General features: G+C 42.4%; 1 protein-coding gene across 6 annotated transcripts in view; it reads right to left on the bottom strand.

The window, feature by feature from the left end:
- The window catches only part of GGN (gametogenetin), a 39,002-nt gene extending 22,681 nt beyond the window's left edge, over positions 1 to 16,321 (bottom strand). The window contains exons 1-2 of one of the 6 annotated variants that reach the window (XM_063431265.1): positions 15,243 to 16,321; positions 15,129 to 15,148 (exon numbers count right to left, since the gene is read on the bottom strand). The gene's annotated coding sequence lies outside the window, so the exon portion shown is untranslated. Of the gene's footprint in view, positions 1 to 12,832; positions 12,924 to 13,215; positions 13,267 to 13,455; positions 13,493 to 14,652; positions 14,738 to 15,128; positions 15,149 to 15,205 lie in introns of those variants that run through there. The other 5 variants (XM_063431266.1, XM_063431264.1, XM_063431268.1 and 2 more) reach the window with 5 other exon arrangements.
- Between the last annotated feature and the right edge of the window lie 287 nt (positions 16,322 to 16,608).

The raw sequence follows: 16,608 nt of genomic DNA, 5'->3' as shown, positions 1-16,608 counted from the left end.
ATGCTGTCTGGTGCGTTTGTCCAAGGTGTTAAAGACTCTATACGCAAGGGAATTATTGCTGCCCGCCCAGAATATAAGGTTGTTCCTCTGGATACCCTGCTCTTAGTTGCCAGAGGGTTAGAATCTGCTCAGACCCCAAGAAGACCCACTTCAGCTCCTCTCATGGTCTCCCGCTCTACCCCTGTTCCCAAGGGCGTCCGACCGGAGGATGGCCATTGCTTTAATTGTAAGGCTAAGGGACATTTTAAAAGTGATTGCCCAGAACCCAAGAGAGAGCCAAGAAAGCCATCCAGGCCTGCCCCGGCCCCCAAGGCCGAGAAAGAGGTTCCGATAATTGAGGAACCCGATGATTAGGAAATTGGCAAGCCTGTGTCTGTAACCCCTGTAATGGCAGTGTCTACAGGGGATAAGGGGGGGCCACTTGCCACAGTGACTTTGCCCATTGAAGGCCACCCTACCACATTTCTGGTTGACACAGGTGCAGCCCGTAGTGTTCTGCGAGAACAAGACCTGCCAGACCCATCCTTCCTGTCCAATATTGATGTTTCTTGTGTTGGAGTGGATGGCCAGCCAAGGCATAGCCCTCTAACAACTCCACTACGAGTTGGATCTAGCCTGCTTGCTCGCTTTGTGGTATCCTCCACATGCCCAATTAACCTGTTAGGTGCTGATGTTCTCTCACGCCTGCAAGCATCCATCACCTTTACCCCAGACGGTCAGGTAGAAATGTCTACACCCCTATCTGAATCAGACACCTCAGCCTTGTGCTCATTGCCTCTGATGCTGCATTTAGAAAAGCCCCGTGAGAAAGCAGCAGAATTAAGGTCCAATTTCCCAGAGGTATTAAAAACACAGGTGCCCGCCAAGTTATGGTCCTCAGGCCCAGAGGACATAGGTCACCTAAATGTTCCCCCTGTGGTGGTAAAGCTTATCCCAGGAGCTAAGTTACCAAGAAAACCACAATATCCTTTAAAACCAGCACAGGCTGCAGCCATTTCTACCCAGATCAAGGCACTCTTGGAGAAGGGTGCCTTGGTAAAATGTAAATCTGAATGCAATACCCCGCTATTCCCTGTGAAAAAGAAAACTCCAAAAGGTGAGCCAGAAAAGTACAGGATGGTTCAGGATCTCCGTGCCGTCAATGAAGCCACCGTCCTGGACACCCCTCTTGTACCAAATCCCCATACTCTGCTCTCTGGAGTCCCACCATCTGCAAAATTTTTCACAGTCATTGACCTAGCAAATGCCTTTTTCAGTGTCCCACTGGACCCATCCTGCCAATACCTGTTTGCTTTCACCCATGAGATGCAACAGTATACCTGGACTGTCATGCCCCAAGGGGCACAAAATTCTCCAAGTCAATTTGCAAAGGCCATGGCCACCATCCTTGACCCATGGCAAGCTGAGCACCCAGAAGTTGTTCTGCTCCAGTATGTGGATGATTTGCTGCTCTGTGGAGATGATATACCCACTACTGAAAAGTGCTCAATTAGTCTTCTTTGTTATTTGGCAGAACAAGGATGCAAAGCTTCGCTCATCAAGCTACAATTCTGCCAACCCTCAGTAGTTTTCCTTGGACATTGCCTATCTCAAGGTACCAGACATCTTACTCGGGACCGGGTAAGAGCTGTACTGGATATTCCAACTCCAAGGACTTCAAAATCTCTCCATGCCTTCCTAGGCCTCATTTCCTACTGCAGAGCATGGATCCCAGAAGCCTCCCTGCTCATGCAACCTCTCTATGACGCACTTAAGTTTGACCCTTTCTGTTTGTCTAATGAAGCTCTGGACAATTTCAATGCTCTCAAACGTGCCATTGCTTCTGCTCCTGCCTTGGGCCTACCTGACTACTCCAAACCTTTCAAATTATTTGTCTCTGAAAGACAAGGCCACGCAACAGGAGTTCTCACCCAAACTAATGACTTAAGAGGCCGCCAGAGGCCTATTGGATATTTCTCATGTCAACTGGACATTGTGGCCAGAGGGACTCCTTCCTGTCTCAGGGCTGTTTTTGCTGCAAGAGAGCTCATAGAAAGAACCTCAGACCTGGTCCTTGGCCACCCTCATGACATTTCTGCCATCATCAACCAAGTCCAGCTCAAGCACGTGTCTCCAGCCAGACACCTACGCCTCCAGTGCCATCTTCTTCTACCTGACAACATTTCCATCCAAAGATGTCAAGTTCTTAACCCATCCACTCTTCTTCCACTCCCTGAGGGGGGTATCTATTATGGATTTATCACGGATGAAACCTACATTTACCTGCTTTGTGGATGTATCAAGAAAGTCATGCATCCACATTTGACATTTTATGAAGATGAAAAGCCTCTCTGTGAAGGCCCAGATTACGCCTTCTGTACCATGTGGTACAAACCAAACATTACTCCCGAACCTTGCTATGAAGATGAGCTTTACCACTGGACTGATGTGAAGCTCACTGCTCAAGATTTCTATTGTGACTCTGAAGGCAATAGCATGGTCTTGGTCCAACTACCTCAACAACTTAACTACCTCTACCGCCATTGGGATACTGCTATCCCACATATTCCTGTTACCAAATTGAAGACAAGGTCATGGAATGATCTTGGGCCCATGGCAAAGTTATGGGCCACCATGGATGAAGAACAGCTACAGGAAAATGGTATTGTCAAATAACCAACAACTGACCTTCTGGAAGCATGGCCACGCCACTTCCTAGAGAAAGAATTTCAAGATCTGGTCATAGTGCATGATTATGACCCCGAAACACCTCATGACTGTTTTGAACAGATGAAAATGGAGACAGTGCACCTACCAACTGTGCATGAAAATCCGTTACCAGATCCAGATTTTACCCTGTTTGTGGACGGCTCAAGATATGCTGATGAAGAAGGAAGATATCATACAGGATATGCCGTAACCACAACAGATGAAGTTATCAAATCATCATCCTTACCGCCAGCAATGTCTGCGCAAGAAGCTGAATTACAGGCTCTGACTTCAGCATGCAAAATTTCCGAAGGAAAACGTGCCAACATCTATACAGATTCAAGATATGCTCTGGGCGTGGCACATGACTTCGGCCTAATTTGGAAGACAAGAGGATTTCTTACCACCGCCGGTACACCAGTCAAGCATAGTACTGCAATCAAGGAGCTAATGGATGCCCTCCTACTCCCTAAAGAAGTGGCCGTTTTGAAGGTAAAGGCCCATGGGAAATTGGATACAGATGAAGCAAAGGGCAACCATTTGGCTGATCAGGCTGCTAAGCTAGCAGCCAGGGATCTGCAGGAAGTGGATGAAGAAGTGTCCGGACAAGAAGAAGAAGAAGTCCCTATTTTTGCTCTGCAAACTCTTCCTACTGATTTGCGAATTTTGCGAGAACAGCAAGCTGCAGTCAATCCTGAAGAAATCCAGAAATGGAAAAAGAAAGGAGCTGTCCAAAAGGACGGAGTATATTACAACAACTTCAAATTTTGTCTTCCAAAAAATGTATATCCAGCAGTTGTCCAATGGGCACATGGGCCTGCACACCTGTCAAAGGAATTGATGGCCGCCCTCATACAGAAGTATTATGAAGCACCCGGAATCACAACATTGATCAGCAGCTTCTGTAAGGCCTGTGTCATTTGTGCAAAATGCAATCCAGGAAGACCAATCAAGGTGCCTCCAAAACACCTGGCAAAGCCCATGTACCCCTTCCAGCGAATTCAAATTGACCACATCCAAATGCCCAAGAGTGGGCCCCATGAATATGCACTAGTCATAGTGGACATGTTCTCAGGATGGCCAGAGGCCTACCCAGTGGCCAATATCACTGCAAAAACAACCGCAAGACGCCTACTTACAGAGATAGTATGTAGGTTTGGACTCCCAGAAGTCATTGAAAGTGATCAAGGCCCAGCCTTTACAGCAACAGTGACTAAAGAAATTTGGACTGCTCTAGGGGTGACCCTAGCCTTCCACACCCCTTACCACCCACAAAGTAGTGGTAAAGTAGAGCGCATGAATGGCACTCTAAAAGCCAGAATGTTAAAAATGGCACAAGAAACGAAAATGCCCTGGCCAGAAAGCCTGTCAATAGCCTTATTTAGTGTTAGGCACACACCTAGAGGGAAGCATTCACTGTCCCCATATGAGATTCTATTTGGGACAGCACCCAGACTAGGTTGTTATTATCCGCAGCAGTTACAGCTCCAATCAGATGTTTTAATAGATTATGTAACTGAACTTGCAGGTGCCTTGAACAAAATACATGCCCAAGTTTTCTCTTCAATTCCAGATCCCGAATTGGATACAGGTACCCATAACCTGCTTCCCGGAGATTGGGTTCTGGTCAAGAAGTTTGTGCGGAAAAATACCCTGGAACCAAGATTTGACGGTCCATTCCAAGTTCTCCTGATTACCGCAACCTCCGTCAAACTGGCCGGTAGGCCAAATTGGATCCACGCTTCCCACTGCAAGAAATCTCCAGCCCCCGAGGAAGCAGATACCGCACAAGCATGTACCTCTGGTACACCTTCTCCTTAATTAGCCTCATAAAGGCCCAACAAGTAGCCATCACCAAAGATATTAGTGGGTATACCTTCTGGTACAATTCATCATGCACCCATGTGGCTACTTACACCTTTGACTATTGTGATATTGTAGAATGTCCGTTCCCCACATCACAAATCCAGAGTATCTACAGAGATATCCCTCATTCAAAAGACCCATATGTTTGTGTAGTTGACAAGCAATGGGGGCACAATTGTAACCATTGGGGGGCGGCGGGATGGAATGCCGGGCCTGCCTGGGGTTACAAACCAAAAAGTGCCTTATCTAAAGTAGATGATCAAGGTAGATCCCTTCTCCAGAGAATGACTTTGAGAAAGCCTGGGGGGGGTACACCAATGAAATTAATCCTTAACATTGAGCATCCAAGCCCAACGGATGCAGACCAGTATGTGATGGGAATGTATTGGAAAAAGGGTTCCTACCGTAAATTAGGGCATTTCTTCCTAAAAGATATGTGCAACTCTTCTGAGTGGCAAGGGGCCACCCATATGGTCCCTAACCCATTAAAACCTCATATCCAGACCTTTCAAGACATGATGGCCATTGCTAACCCCACCTTTGAAGATACCATGGCCGCTGAAACAGGTTTTAATGATGTAAATTTATGGTTAGAATGGATGAAATATAATGCTAATAAGCATAATAAGACTGCATGCTATGTATGTGGCGGTGCCCGGCCTCACCTGGGTACTGTGCCTTTAATCCTGCCAGTAGATATAGAAGAATGTGTTTTAAGCCTTTTTGCCTATCACTATGATTTTAACAGGTCCATATGTATAGCATGGACAAAGGAGTATCCTCTCCTAACCAAGGATGTCAAACCCCCAGATGGTATTACCGTGTATAAAAGTAATTACACTTGTTATGCTAATTATGATGGAATTGGTAAATTCTTGGGTAACTTCTCTAAGGGGTATTGTGCTACCTACAGAAATGTCTCTATGAACTTGTTGCAGTTTCACACCAGGTCATTAGGGGATATTTACTGGTTGTGTGGGGATTTACAGCTAAGATCCAGAATGGACAAAGAGTGGTGGGGGGAGTGTACTCTGGCTAAAGCTATTATGCCTATACATATTATCTCTGACACACACCTCGTCACCCATGAGTCCAGGCACACTAAGGTTAAGCGTGACGCCCCAGTGAAAGGAAGTTTTGATCCTCATGTTTATATTGATGCCATTGGAGTGCCTAGGGGGGTGCCCAATGAGTTTAAGGCAAGAGATGAAGTTGCCGCAGGATTTGAATCACTTTTTGCCATAGTTACCACGAACAAGAATTTAAATTGGATAAATTACATTTATTATAATCAACAGCGTTTTGTTAATTATACCAGAGACGCCCTCCAGGGGTTGGCCGAACAGTTGCAGGCAACATCCCAAATGGCTTTTCAGAATAGAATGGCCCTAGATATGATCTTAGCCGAAAAAGGAGGGGTTTGTAAAATTTTGCCCGACACCATGACATGTTGTACCTATATCCCAGAAAACACAGGCCCTAATGGTAAAGTTACATTAGCCATAGAGAAATTAAATGACCTGTCTGAAGAGTTAAAAAGGAATTCTGGGATAAAAGATCCCTGGGAAAGATGGTTTGGTTGGATGACAGGATGGCAAAAGGCTTTAATGCATATTGATATGGCTATACTAATTTTTCTTTTTATCTTTGCTCTTCTCTTTTGTTGTATCCTCCCATGTCTGAGAAAATCCCTCATGAAGACTGTTGACCAAGCGGCACCCACTTTTACTCATCTCGAAGTTGATGACCAAGATTTCCAAGACATCAACTCACCCTGTCTGCCGCTGCAAACAATCCCTTTTGTTGATAAAGTGCAGGAATTCTAGGAAGGGACCAGCCTAGGGACAGCATCTGTCAGTGAATGGTAAAGGCCCCGTGTGGAGAAGTGGTGGGTTAGCCGCCATGGGACACCCATGGGTGTGAAGTGTTCGAGAGCCATACTGACGGATGAGTTAGCCTATCAGGGTCAGATCTAGGGACAGTCTTGCACTTTGCATTAACACCTAGCTAGTGGCCACGGGGTTTCTGTGCCTTTGGGTTAACACGTCTTCCTGATACTAACTTAATAAAGTTTTTATCTCTTAGAATCTAACATTTCATAGGGGGGACTGATGTGGGATTATTAAAAATCTTTATTGTACTTGTATTGAATTATTGCACTAACTCCATTTTAACTTTATACTGTGACAATCCTCCATTTTGTCCTCCTAACCTGACTTCTTCAATCCTCCATTTTGTCCTCATAACCTAACTTGTTCATTTTAAAACTACCTTACATGACAGAATTTCCCAGCATATCTAATACAATAAGACAAAGACTGTATGTTCTAACAAAGACATGATTAACACAGGAATTGCTGACTTTTCCTTAACTTGCAACATAGTATAATTTGAAGGCCATGAGAACACAGTAGTAATGAAATGTTCTATTCATAAGAGACCTTGCACCTGGCCACGAGGCCTGAGATCACCGACCGTGTAAAATGACGCTCAAGACCCCCTTGTCCCCACCCGTGTCCAGAACAATCCCACCTCTTGGTGGGTGGACACGGGACTAACCACTTAGCTCTTGAGCCAATTAATAATATTGATAGGTGGACACTAATCCCGACACTTAACAATTAATCCAATTAATGATGTTTATTTGCTGATATTCTAATAATCAATGATGACGTAAAATGTCTCTTAAAAGGGCCTGCGCGTCCGCTTTTTAATCACTTGCCAATAAATTTTCTCGAAGTTATTTTAACCTGAACCTTGTGTGTCAGACTTAATTACTTCAGCGTATATACGCAATTTAATTTTATTGATTTGGACAGGAACAGATAGACATTTAAACATTTTGGTTTACTGCTAAAAAGTACCATAACAAGGGCGTATGGGAAATGTAGTTTAGAACGCCCTTTCGTCTGGAGATTAGATTCAATAAGCTTAAATAAAAATCAGTATAAAAGGGGACAGACATAGTTTAAAAAAACTAAATTAATTTGTCTATAAGTAAATAAATCATACAGTAACAAATTTAAACACATCATGTGTATACATATAGAAGAAGCTGAATATGACAACATTAATAAAGCGGGCCATATTAGTTGTGGGCATTCATATGAAAACTAGATATAAACTATATAAAATTGTGATTAAGGGGTAAAATTGGAATATATTAAGATATTTTAAAATATTTTGAAAAGAAAACATATATTAGTAGGGGTAATTTACAATGATAAAATTAGACACATGGTATATTAATATAAATATAAGAGAAACTATATAGGATAACAATAATAAAGGAAGCCATATTTGTTGTGGGCTTCCTTGTACAAACAAAGTAAAATACATAAAATGAGCATGTATAACAGACATATTTATGCATATTTAAGCAGCACATAGTAATAAAAAATACGGTCAGGTTGGGGGTATCCTAGACTATAATGCCGTAGGTAACAACTATGAATAGGATAGCCCCAAACTGACAGCAAGAATAGTAAAATAAATGATTTTTGGTTATATATCTGTACCACTATCATTTTATACACTATTACTACTACTATTTTTATTTTTTCCTGGCATTTTATACTACTTATCCTGAGGTGGGGATTATACCACCAACGCTATTTCTAAAGTGCAATGTGACCTGCACTTTACTTGTGAGTATATTTTATTTTATTCACTACCTCATTATATTATCAGAGAGCACTATTTGCTTTTTTTATCTCCTTCTTCTCCTGAGAATTGGACAAACCCCCTGGAGGACAAGCACCAACATATCCTGTAAGCGGCGATTATTCCGCTGTATGCTTACAAATCCTGAGCTGGCCATAGCTCATCCAAATGTGAGTGTAACATATATATTTTAACTATTGTTACATTAACCCCTTCCCGCCGTTACGACGTACCATGCCGTCACGCATTAAATGGGCTTTAAAGCCGTTGCGACGGCATGGTACGCCGTAACGGCTTGCAGCCCCAGGAGGTGAGTTGTACTTACCTCCGCCGCGATCCTCTTCTGGAGGGCTGCCTGACAGCCCAGGCAGCCCCCCTCCGGCAAATGAGGCCCCCTATAGCTGGCTGTGGATCTGCCAGCAGGGAGACTGTTTGAAATATCAGACAGTCCCCCTGCTGGTAGGAGGTGTAAAAAAAAAAAAAAAAAAACATGTTTAAAACTAAATTAAATATATTTTTATATATATATAATATGTATATATATTATGTATATAATATATATATACATATTATATATATGTAACGTCATACAAAGTGTATATTTTTTTTTTTTTTAATTCTTTATTTTTGTTCATATCGCATGTTCACATCTTTTAAACGTGGCCAAATGTAGATAACATGGCGTAAAACAGTGTACAGGTAAAATCACAATAGCCATATATTATTATTATTATTGCCATTTATATAGCGCCAACAGATTCCGTAGCGCTTTACAATATTATGAGAGGGGGATTTAACTATAAATAGGACAATTACAAATAAACTTACAGGAACAATAGGTTGAAGAGGACCCTGCTCAAACGAGCTTACATTCTATAGGATGCGTAACCGCCTAACATCAGGTTTGTATATGCAACATGAGGTTTTAGATAGGAAAAGTATATGCTTAAGTAAAACTAGAATGAGTGGATATCAATACACACATGGATAACAGTACACACATACTCCGTACATCCTCTACATTTACAGTATTACGTGTCGTTGAGCTGCGTTAGGAAAATGTGTGTTACGCTGTGTTTGTCAGGAGCTTATACAAGGCTAGTTCAGGCGATACCAGGCCCTGTTGGGAGCGATGTGTACAAAGATATATAGTGGAGGGGTGTGGGGGTGAATCTTGGTGTTTTACGGCTTTGGAAGTGTGCCTACGGAGCCAGAGAAATAACAATAGCAACTTCTTAACTTAAAGATTTTGAAACTGAAAGAACAAAAAAAAATGATGACACAAGGAAAATCTACAGTTAGTTCAGACGGTGTCAAGCTGGAGGGTCCGCCGACCCCGCTGTGCCTCTCCTCAGGACAAATGGGGGGATCTCATCTACCGCCCGTGTTCTTCTCTCATGTGGTGGAGGAACTTCTGCTGAGATTCCCAAAGCTTGAAGAAATGCAGGTACTTGGAGGTTGGAGAGAGGGATCTTCTTGCCGCTCTTTTCTGCCACTAGGTAGTGTGGGCCCCATTTGTACGAGATCTCCGCCTCTCTCAGTAGCCTTGTGGTGGAGTGGAGCGATTGCCTCCATTGCATGGTTGCTCTAGAGAGATCCTTATAAAAGGATAGCTGGGAGCCCTCAAAAGATAGCGAGGGAGATGCTCTCGTGGCACTGAGGACTGCGGATTTATCAGAGTCTCTTTGAAATTGCAATAGCACGTCCCTAGGTGCCTCTGGGGGTGCCTTAGTTGCCTTTGACAGTCGGTGGCATCGGTCGGTGACCGCTTGCTTTGCTTACTTGGGCGTTAATAACGTGGCCATCAGTCGCCGTACATAGTGGGGTAGTTCGTCTGGCGAGACAGACTCTGGTATGCCTCGGATCCTAACGTTGCGAGCTTTGGCTCTGTCCTCTAGGCTCGCCAGTCGTGCGCTCATTTCACTGTTCTTTTTTTGTAGAGCGTGGAGTGCAGCATCAGTGGCTGATTGTGCCAAGTGTGTGCCCCCTAGTTCTCCCTCCACTGCCTGGACCCGGCCTGTCAGCGTGGCGACATCCTCCCTCACTACTGCTATGTCAGCTTGGAACATAGCTTTGAGGTCTTGGAGTAAGGCTTTAATATCAGCCTTAGTTGAGGGAGCTGCATCCCCAAGCCCTGCATGCTGTAATTGTGTGGTAATTACCCTGGGCAGTGTGGCATGGAAGTCGTCCTCTGTTGCACTCTCGGCTTCCGACGAGGCTGTGGAGTAGGCAGCGGTCGGCGCCATCTTGGATTGCACCGGAGGTTGCTGCTGTCGGAACAAACTCCCAATATCTCGGCAGCCAGGGCCAGGATCTGCTCGCTGCTTTTTGGAGCGGCGTCCCATGTTCTATGGACCCTGGGGAGCCTGTCTCGGGCTTTGTGTGCGTCCTGTGAGGCAGTATATGAGCCGGTAAATACGGCGGCTGCACGGAGCTCACAGTAAGTGCGACCGTCTCGCTTGGGCGCTGGCTCCGCCCCCCCCCAAAGTGTATTTTAATATTAATATAAGTACATATATTAATATTAAAATACACTTAGAATGACGTTACATATATATACACTATGTATATATATTATATATATAATAGATGTACATATATATATTATATATAAATACGTATAATTAAAATAATAAATAAATAAAATAATAAAATAAATAAATAAAATATTGAAACAAAATTTAATATAAATTATATATGCATATGTAATTTCATTCTAACTGTATTTTGTTATTAATATATATATATATCGGTAACAAAATACACTTAGAATGACATTCTATATATATATATATATCTATATATAAAATACAAATAACCGCAAATATATATATATATATATAGATAAATACATATAATTACATAAAAGATTACATTAGTATACACGTAGAATTTAAATACCTATAAATGTATATATATTAAAATTCTACGTGTATATTTAAATAATCTTTTAACGTAATTATGTGATTTGATTAATTAAAATTTGATTGACATGCCTGACAACACAGGGAGAAAGTGCAGAGAATTTAATTCGCAAGCACTATATTTGACCCTGTAACTCTCCAAGACACCCTAAAACCTGTACATAGGGGGTACTGTTTTACTCGGGAGACTTCGCTGAACTCAAATATTAGTGTTTCAAACTGGTAAATTGTATTACAACGATGATATTTTAAGTAAAAGTGACGTTTTTCGCATTTTTTACAAGCGAACTGCACTTTTATGGTCTATATTATTGTTGTAATATGTTTTACTGTTTTAAAACACTAATATTTGTGTTTAGTGAGGTCTCCCGAGAATAACAGTACCCCCCATGTACAGGTTTTAAGGTGTTTTGGAAAGTTAGAGAGTCACATATAAGGCTTGCCTTTCATTTTTTTCACATTGAAATTTGCCAGATTGGTTATGTTGCCTTTGAGAGCGTATGGTAGCCCAGGAATGAGAACTACCCCCATGATGGGATACCATTTGCAAAAGTAGACAACCAGAGGTATTGCAAGTGGGGTATGTCCAGTCTTTCTTAGTAGCCACTTAGTCACAAACACTGGCCAAATATTAGTTTTTTGCTTTTTTCACACAAAAACAAATATGAACGCTAACTTTGGCCAGTGTTTGTGACTAAGTGGCTACTAAAAAAGACTAAACATACCCCACTTTCAATACCTTGGCTTGTCTACTTTTTCAAATGCTATGCCATTATGGGGGTAATTCTCATTCCTGGGCTACCACACCGTCTCAAAGGTAACATTACTAATCTGGAAAATTTCAATTTGAAAATGGAACGTTCTATATTTGACCCTGTAACTTTCCAAAACAACATAAAACCTGTTAATGGGGGGTACTGTTGTACTTGTGAGACATCGCTGATTACAAATATGTGCATTTTTTTGCAGTAAAACCTAACAGTGTTATGACATTCACAGTTAAAATGTCAGACGGAAATGCAAGTTTTAAAAAAAATATCTTATTTTCTCACATTTTTTTTTATTTTATTCATAATAAATTATGTTCTATATATGAATAATTAATGATAGATTAAAGCCCTGTTTCTCCTGAACAAAATGATATATAATAAGTGTGGGTGCATATAATTTGAAAGAGGGGAACTACGGGTGAACAGACATATAGCGCAAATTCCAGTTTTTGTTTACGTTTTGTTTTGATCAGAACGTGCACTATTGACTCCGTCCTGAAGGGGTTAATTGTATACACTCCGCACGATTGGTCCTCTCTTCTTGTGTCTTCCATATCACGAGACGGTGTGAACTACTATAACAAAAGAAGATACCCCTACAGCGGAATTAGTGACTATATCCATTTTACCTTCTGATATTTATTGGAACTTAACTATTTTTATTTATTTACGGTATATATTTTTTAAATTTTTTATTCATTTTTTTATTTATTTGGTGCAGCCTTTCTTTTTCCTTACTGTATATTTCTCATATAGAGGGTTACCCTCTATAAGGTCGCTGCCTATCCACTATATTATTAGCGCTAACCTACCTTTTTTATTTGAACTCTAGTTTTCTAAAAAGGGTTGGAGTAACCCTTTAAGATGCTGATCTAAAAAGCATAAGGGTTACATTTGAAATTCATAATCCGGGGTACTCACGAGACTGAAGAATAGCTGGCTGTGACAATTTTTTAAATTCAGCTATATTGCCCATACATTTTAAATTCAGATTGAAGTCACACATTTTTAACTTTTGTAAAAAACAAAACAAAAAAAAAACACCTTTATTTTTAAAAGCTAGATTTTAAAGAAAAACTGTCATTATATTTGAATTTCTTTTATAATATAAGTGAATTTTCGTTTTAGTCTGTTTTTTTACATTTATATCATACTATCACCCACAATTAACTAGACATAGATAATCTGGGCGTTAGAATTATCCATGGCTGAGTGATAATATACCTGGCTGGATGATGACATCCTTAACTGGGTGACAATATACCTGGCTGGGTGCTGATATCCTTAACTGGGTGACGATATACCTGGCTGGGTGAAGATATCCTTAAATGGGTGACAATATACCTGGCTGGGTGATGATATCCTTAAATGGGTAACAATATACCTGGCTGGGTGATGATATCCTTAACTGCGTGACAATATACCTGGCTGGGTGATGACATCCTTAACTGGGTGACAATATACCTGGCTGGGTGATGACATCCTTAACTGGGTGACAATATCCCTGGCTGGGTGATGACATCCTTAACTGGGTGACAATATACCTGGCTGGGTGATGATATCCTTGGCTGAGTGAGGATATACCTGGCTGGGTGATAATATACCAGGCTGGGCGACGATATACCTAGCTAGATGGTGATATACCTGGCTGGTTGATTATATCCCTGGCTGGTTGATATACCTGGCTGTATGAGGATATACCTGGCTGTATGAGGATATACCTGGCTGTATGAGGATATACCTGGCTGTATGAGGATATACCTGGCTGGATGAGGAGATACCTGGATGGATGATGCTATACCTGACTTGGTGATGATATATTTTAACAAATTGAGTTTTTTTGTTACCTCCAATGGCCAGAGGGTATGCCCACCTGCCACGTCAAGGCAGACCTCTCAGGTGGGTCCTAACTCTGACCATTCAGCTTGCTTCCTTGAGCTTCTGGCAAAGATATCAAGGAAGCAAGGTGAATGGTTATGTTACAATGCTGCTGCCCATCCCATCTGTTCCCTATTAAGGGTTAATAAGCATGTAGGGATGTATATAAAAAATACCCCTTTCTGTCTCATTAGAGATATCGTTGCCAGAAGCTCAAGGAAGCAATGGTTAGAGTTAGGACCCACCTAAGAGGTCTGCTTTGACATGGCACCCTTTAATGACCATTGGAGGTAACTAAAAATCTCCATTTGTTTAAATATACAGAGGGATTTGGGAAAGAGCGCAGGTAACTTTTTTCTTTGGTTTTTACTGTATGTATTTGGGCTGATTTGTACTATGGTCGTTGCTGCCGCCCAGGAGTAATGGGAGTTTGAGCGAGGGACTTGTTTTTTTTTTGTATTGGGTGATGATATTCCTGGCTGGATGATTATGATATCCTTTGCTGAGTTAGGATATACCTGGCTTGGTGACAATAACCCTGGCTGAATGATGATATCCTTGGCTAGGTGACGATATACCTGGTTGGGTAACGATATACCTGGCTGGATGATATACATAGCTGGATGATATCCTTGGCTAAGTGAGGATATACCTGGCTGGGTGGTGATATACCTGGATGGATATCCCTCACATGGCATCATTACCTCACATAACATTACCAAACATCATCACCTTACATCCTCTCACATAATAGTACCTTACACCCTCACACATAATAGCACCTCACATGGCATCATCACCTTACATCCTCTCACATAATAGCACCTCACATGTCATCATTACCTCACATGACATCACCAAACATTACCCTTGCTGGGTGATGATATACCTGGCTGGGTGTGATATCCCTGGTTGGGTGAGGATATCCCTGGCTGGATGATGATATCCCTGGATTGGTGATGGTATCACTGGCTGTATTATATACTTGGCTGGGTGATGGTGTCCCTGGCTGGGTGAGGATATACCTGGATGGATGATGGTGTCCCAGGCTGGAATATATACCTGGATGGATGATGGTGTCACTGGCTGGATGGTCATATACCTGGCTGGGTGATGTTATCCCTGACTGGGGGATGATATAACTGGCTGGGTGAGGATATACCTGGTTTAGTAGTGGTATTCCTGGCTGGATGGGGATAAACCTGGATGGATGATGGTGTCCCAGGCTGGATGATATACCTGGATGGATTATGGTGTCACTGGCTGGATGGTCATTTACCTGGCTGGGTGATGTTATCCCTGACTGGGGGATGATATACCTGGCTGGGTAAGGATATACCTTGTTTGGTGATGGTATCCCTGGCTGGATGATATACTTGGCTGAGTGATGGTGTCCCTGGCTGTGTGAGGATATACCTGGTTTGGTGATGGTATGCCTGGCTGGATGATGTACTTGGTTGGATGATGGTGTCCCTGGCAGAATCTTTTCTTGCAGGCTCAGGATGTCTCTTACTATGCAACGGTCTCCTTTTTATGTCTCAAGTTCTGTAACAATTTCTTGCTGTCTCTTCCTATGTAAAAGTCTCAGGCAGTGTAACAGTGTCTGGCTGTCTCTTCCTATGTAACAGTCTCAGGCAGTGTAACAGTGTCTGGCTGTCTCAGGCAGTGAAACAGTTTCTGTCTCTTCCCATGTAACAATATCAGGCAGTGTAACAGTCTCTGGCTGTCTCTTCCTATGTAACAGTCTCTGGCTGTCTCTTCCTATGTAACAGTCTCAGGCAGTGAAACAGTTTCTGTCTCTTCCCATGTAACAATATCAGGCAGTGTAACAGTCTCTGACTGTCTCTTCCTATGTAACAGTCTCTGGCTGTCTCTTCCTATGTAACAGTCTCTGGCTGTCTCTTCCTATGTAACAGTCTCTGGCTGTCTCTTCCTATGTAACAGTCTCTGGCTGTCTCTTCCTGTGTAAAAGTCTCTGGGTGTCTCTTCCTATGTAACAGCCTCAGGCAGTTTAACGGTCTCTGGCTTTCTCTTCCTATGTAACAGTCTCAGGCAGTGTAACAGTCTCTGGCTGTCTCTTCCTATGTAACAGTCTCTGGCTGTCTCTTCCTATGTAACAGTCTCTGGCTGTCTCTTCCTATGTAACAGTATCAGGCAGTGTAACAGTCTCTGGGTGTCTCTTCCTGTGTAAAAGTCTCTGTCTGTCTCTTCCTATGTAACAGTATCAGGCAATGTAACAGTCTCTGGGTGTCTCTTCCTCTGTAACAGTCTCAGGCAGTGTAATGGTCTCTGGCTGTCTCTTCCTCTGTAACAGTCTCAGGCAGTGTAATGGTCTCTGGCTGTCTCTTCCTATGTAACAGTCTCAGGCAGTGTAATGGTCTCTGGCTGTCTCTTCCTATGTAACAGTATCAGGCAGTGTAACAGTCTCTGGGTGTCTCTTCCTCTGTAACAGTCTCTGGCTGTCTCTTCCTATGTAACAGTATCAGGCAATGTAACAGTCTCTGGCTGTCTCTTCCCGTGTAACTGTATCAGGCAATGTAACAGTCTATGGGTGTTTCTTCCTATGTAACAGTTTCAGGCAGTGTAATGGTCTCTGGCTGTCTCTTCCTATGTAACAGTCTCAGGCAGTGTAATGGTCTCTGGCTGTCTCTTCCTATGTAACAGTATCAGGCAGTGTAACAGTCTCTGGGTGTCTCTTCCTCTGTAACAGTCTCTGGCTGTCTCTTCCTATGTAACAGTATCAGGCAATGTAACAGTCTCTGGCTGTCTCTTCCCGTGTAACTGTATCAGGCAATGTAACAGTCTATGGGTGTTTCTTC

This window comes from Pelobates fuscus, chromosome 9 (assembly GCF_036172605.1).
Source record: "Pelobates fuscus isolate aPelFus1 chromosome 9, aPelFus1.pri, whole genome shotgun sequence".
Classification (NCBI taxonomy): domain Eukaryota; kingdom Metazoa; phylum Chordata; class Amphibia; order Anura; family Pelobatidae; genus Pelobates; species Pelobates fuscus.
Note: the sequence above shows the minus strand (reverse complement) of the source record. Positions and strands in the feature narration are given on the sequence as shown.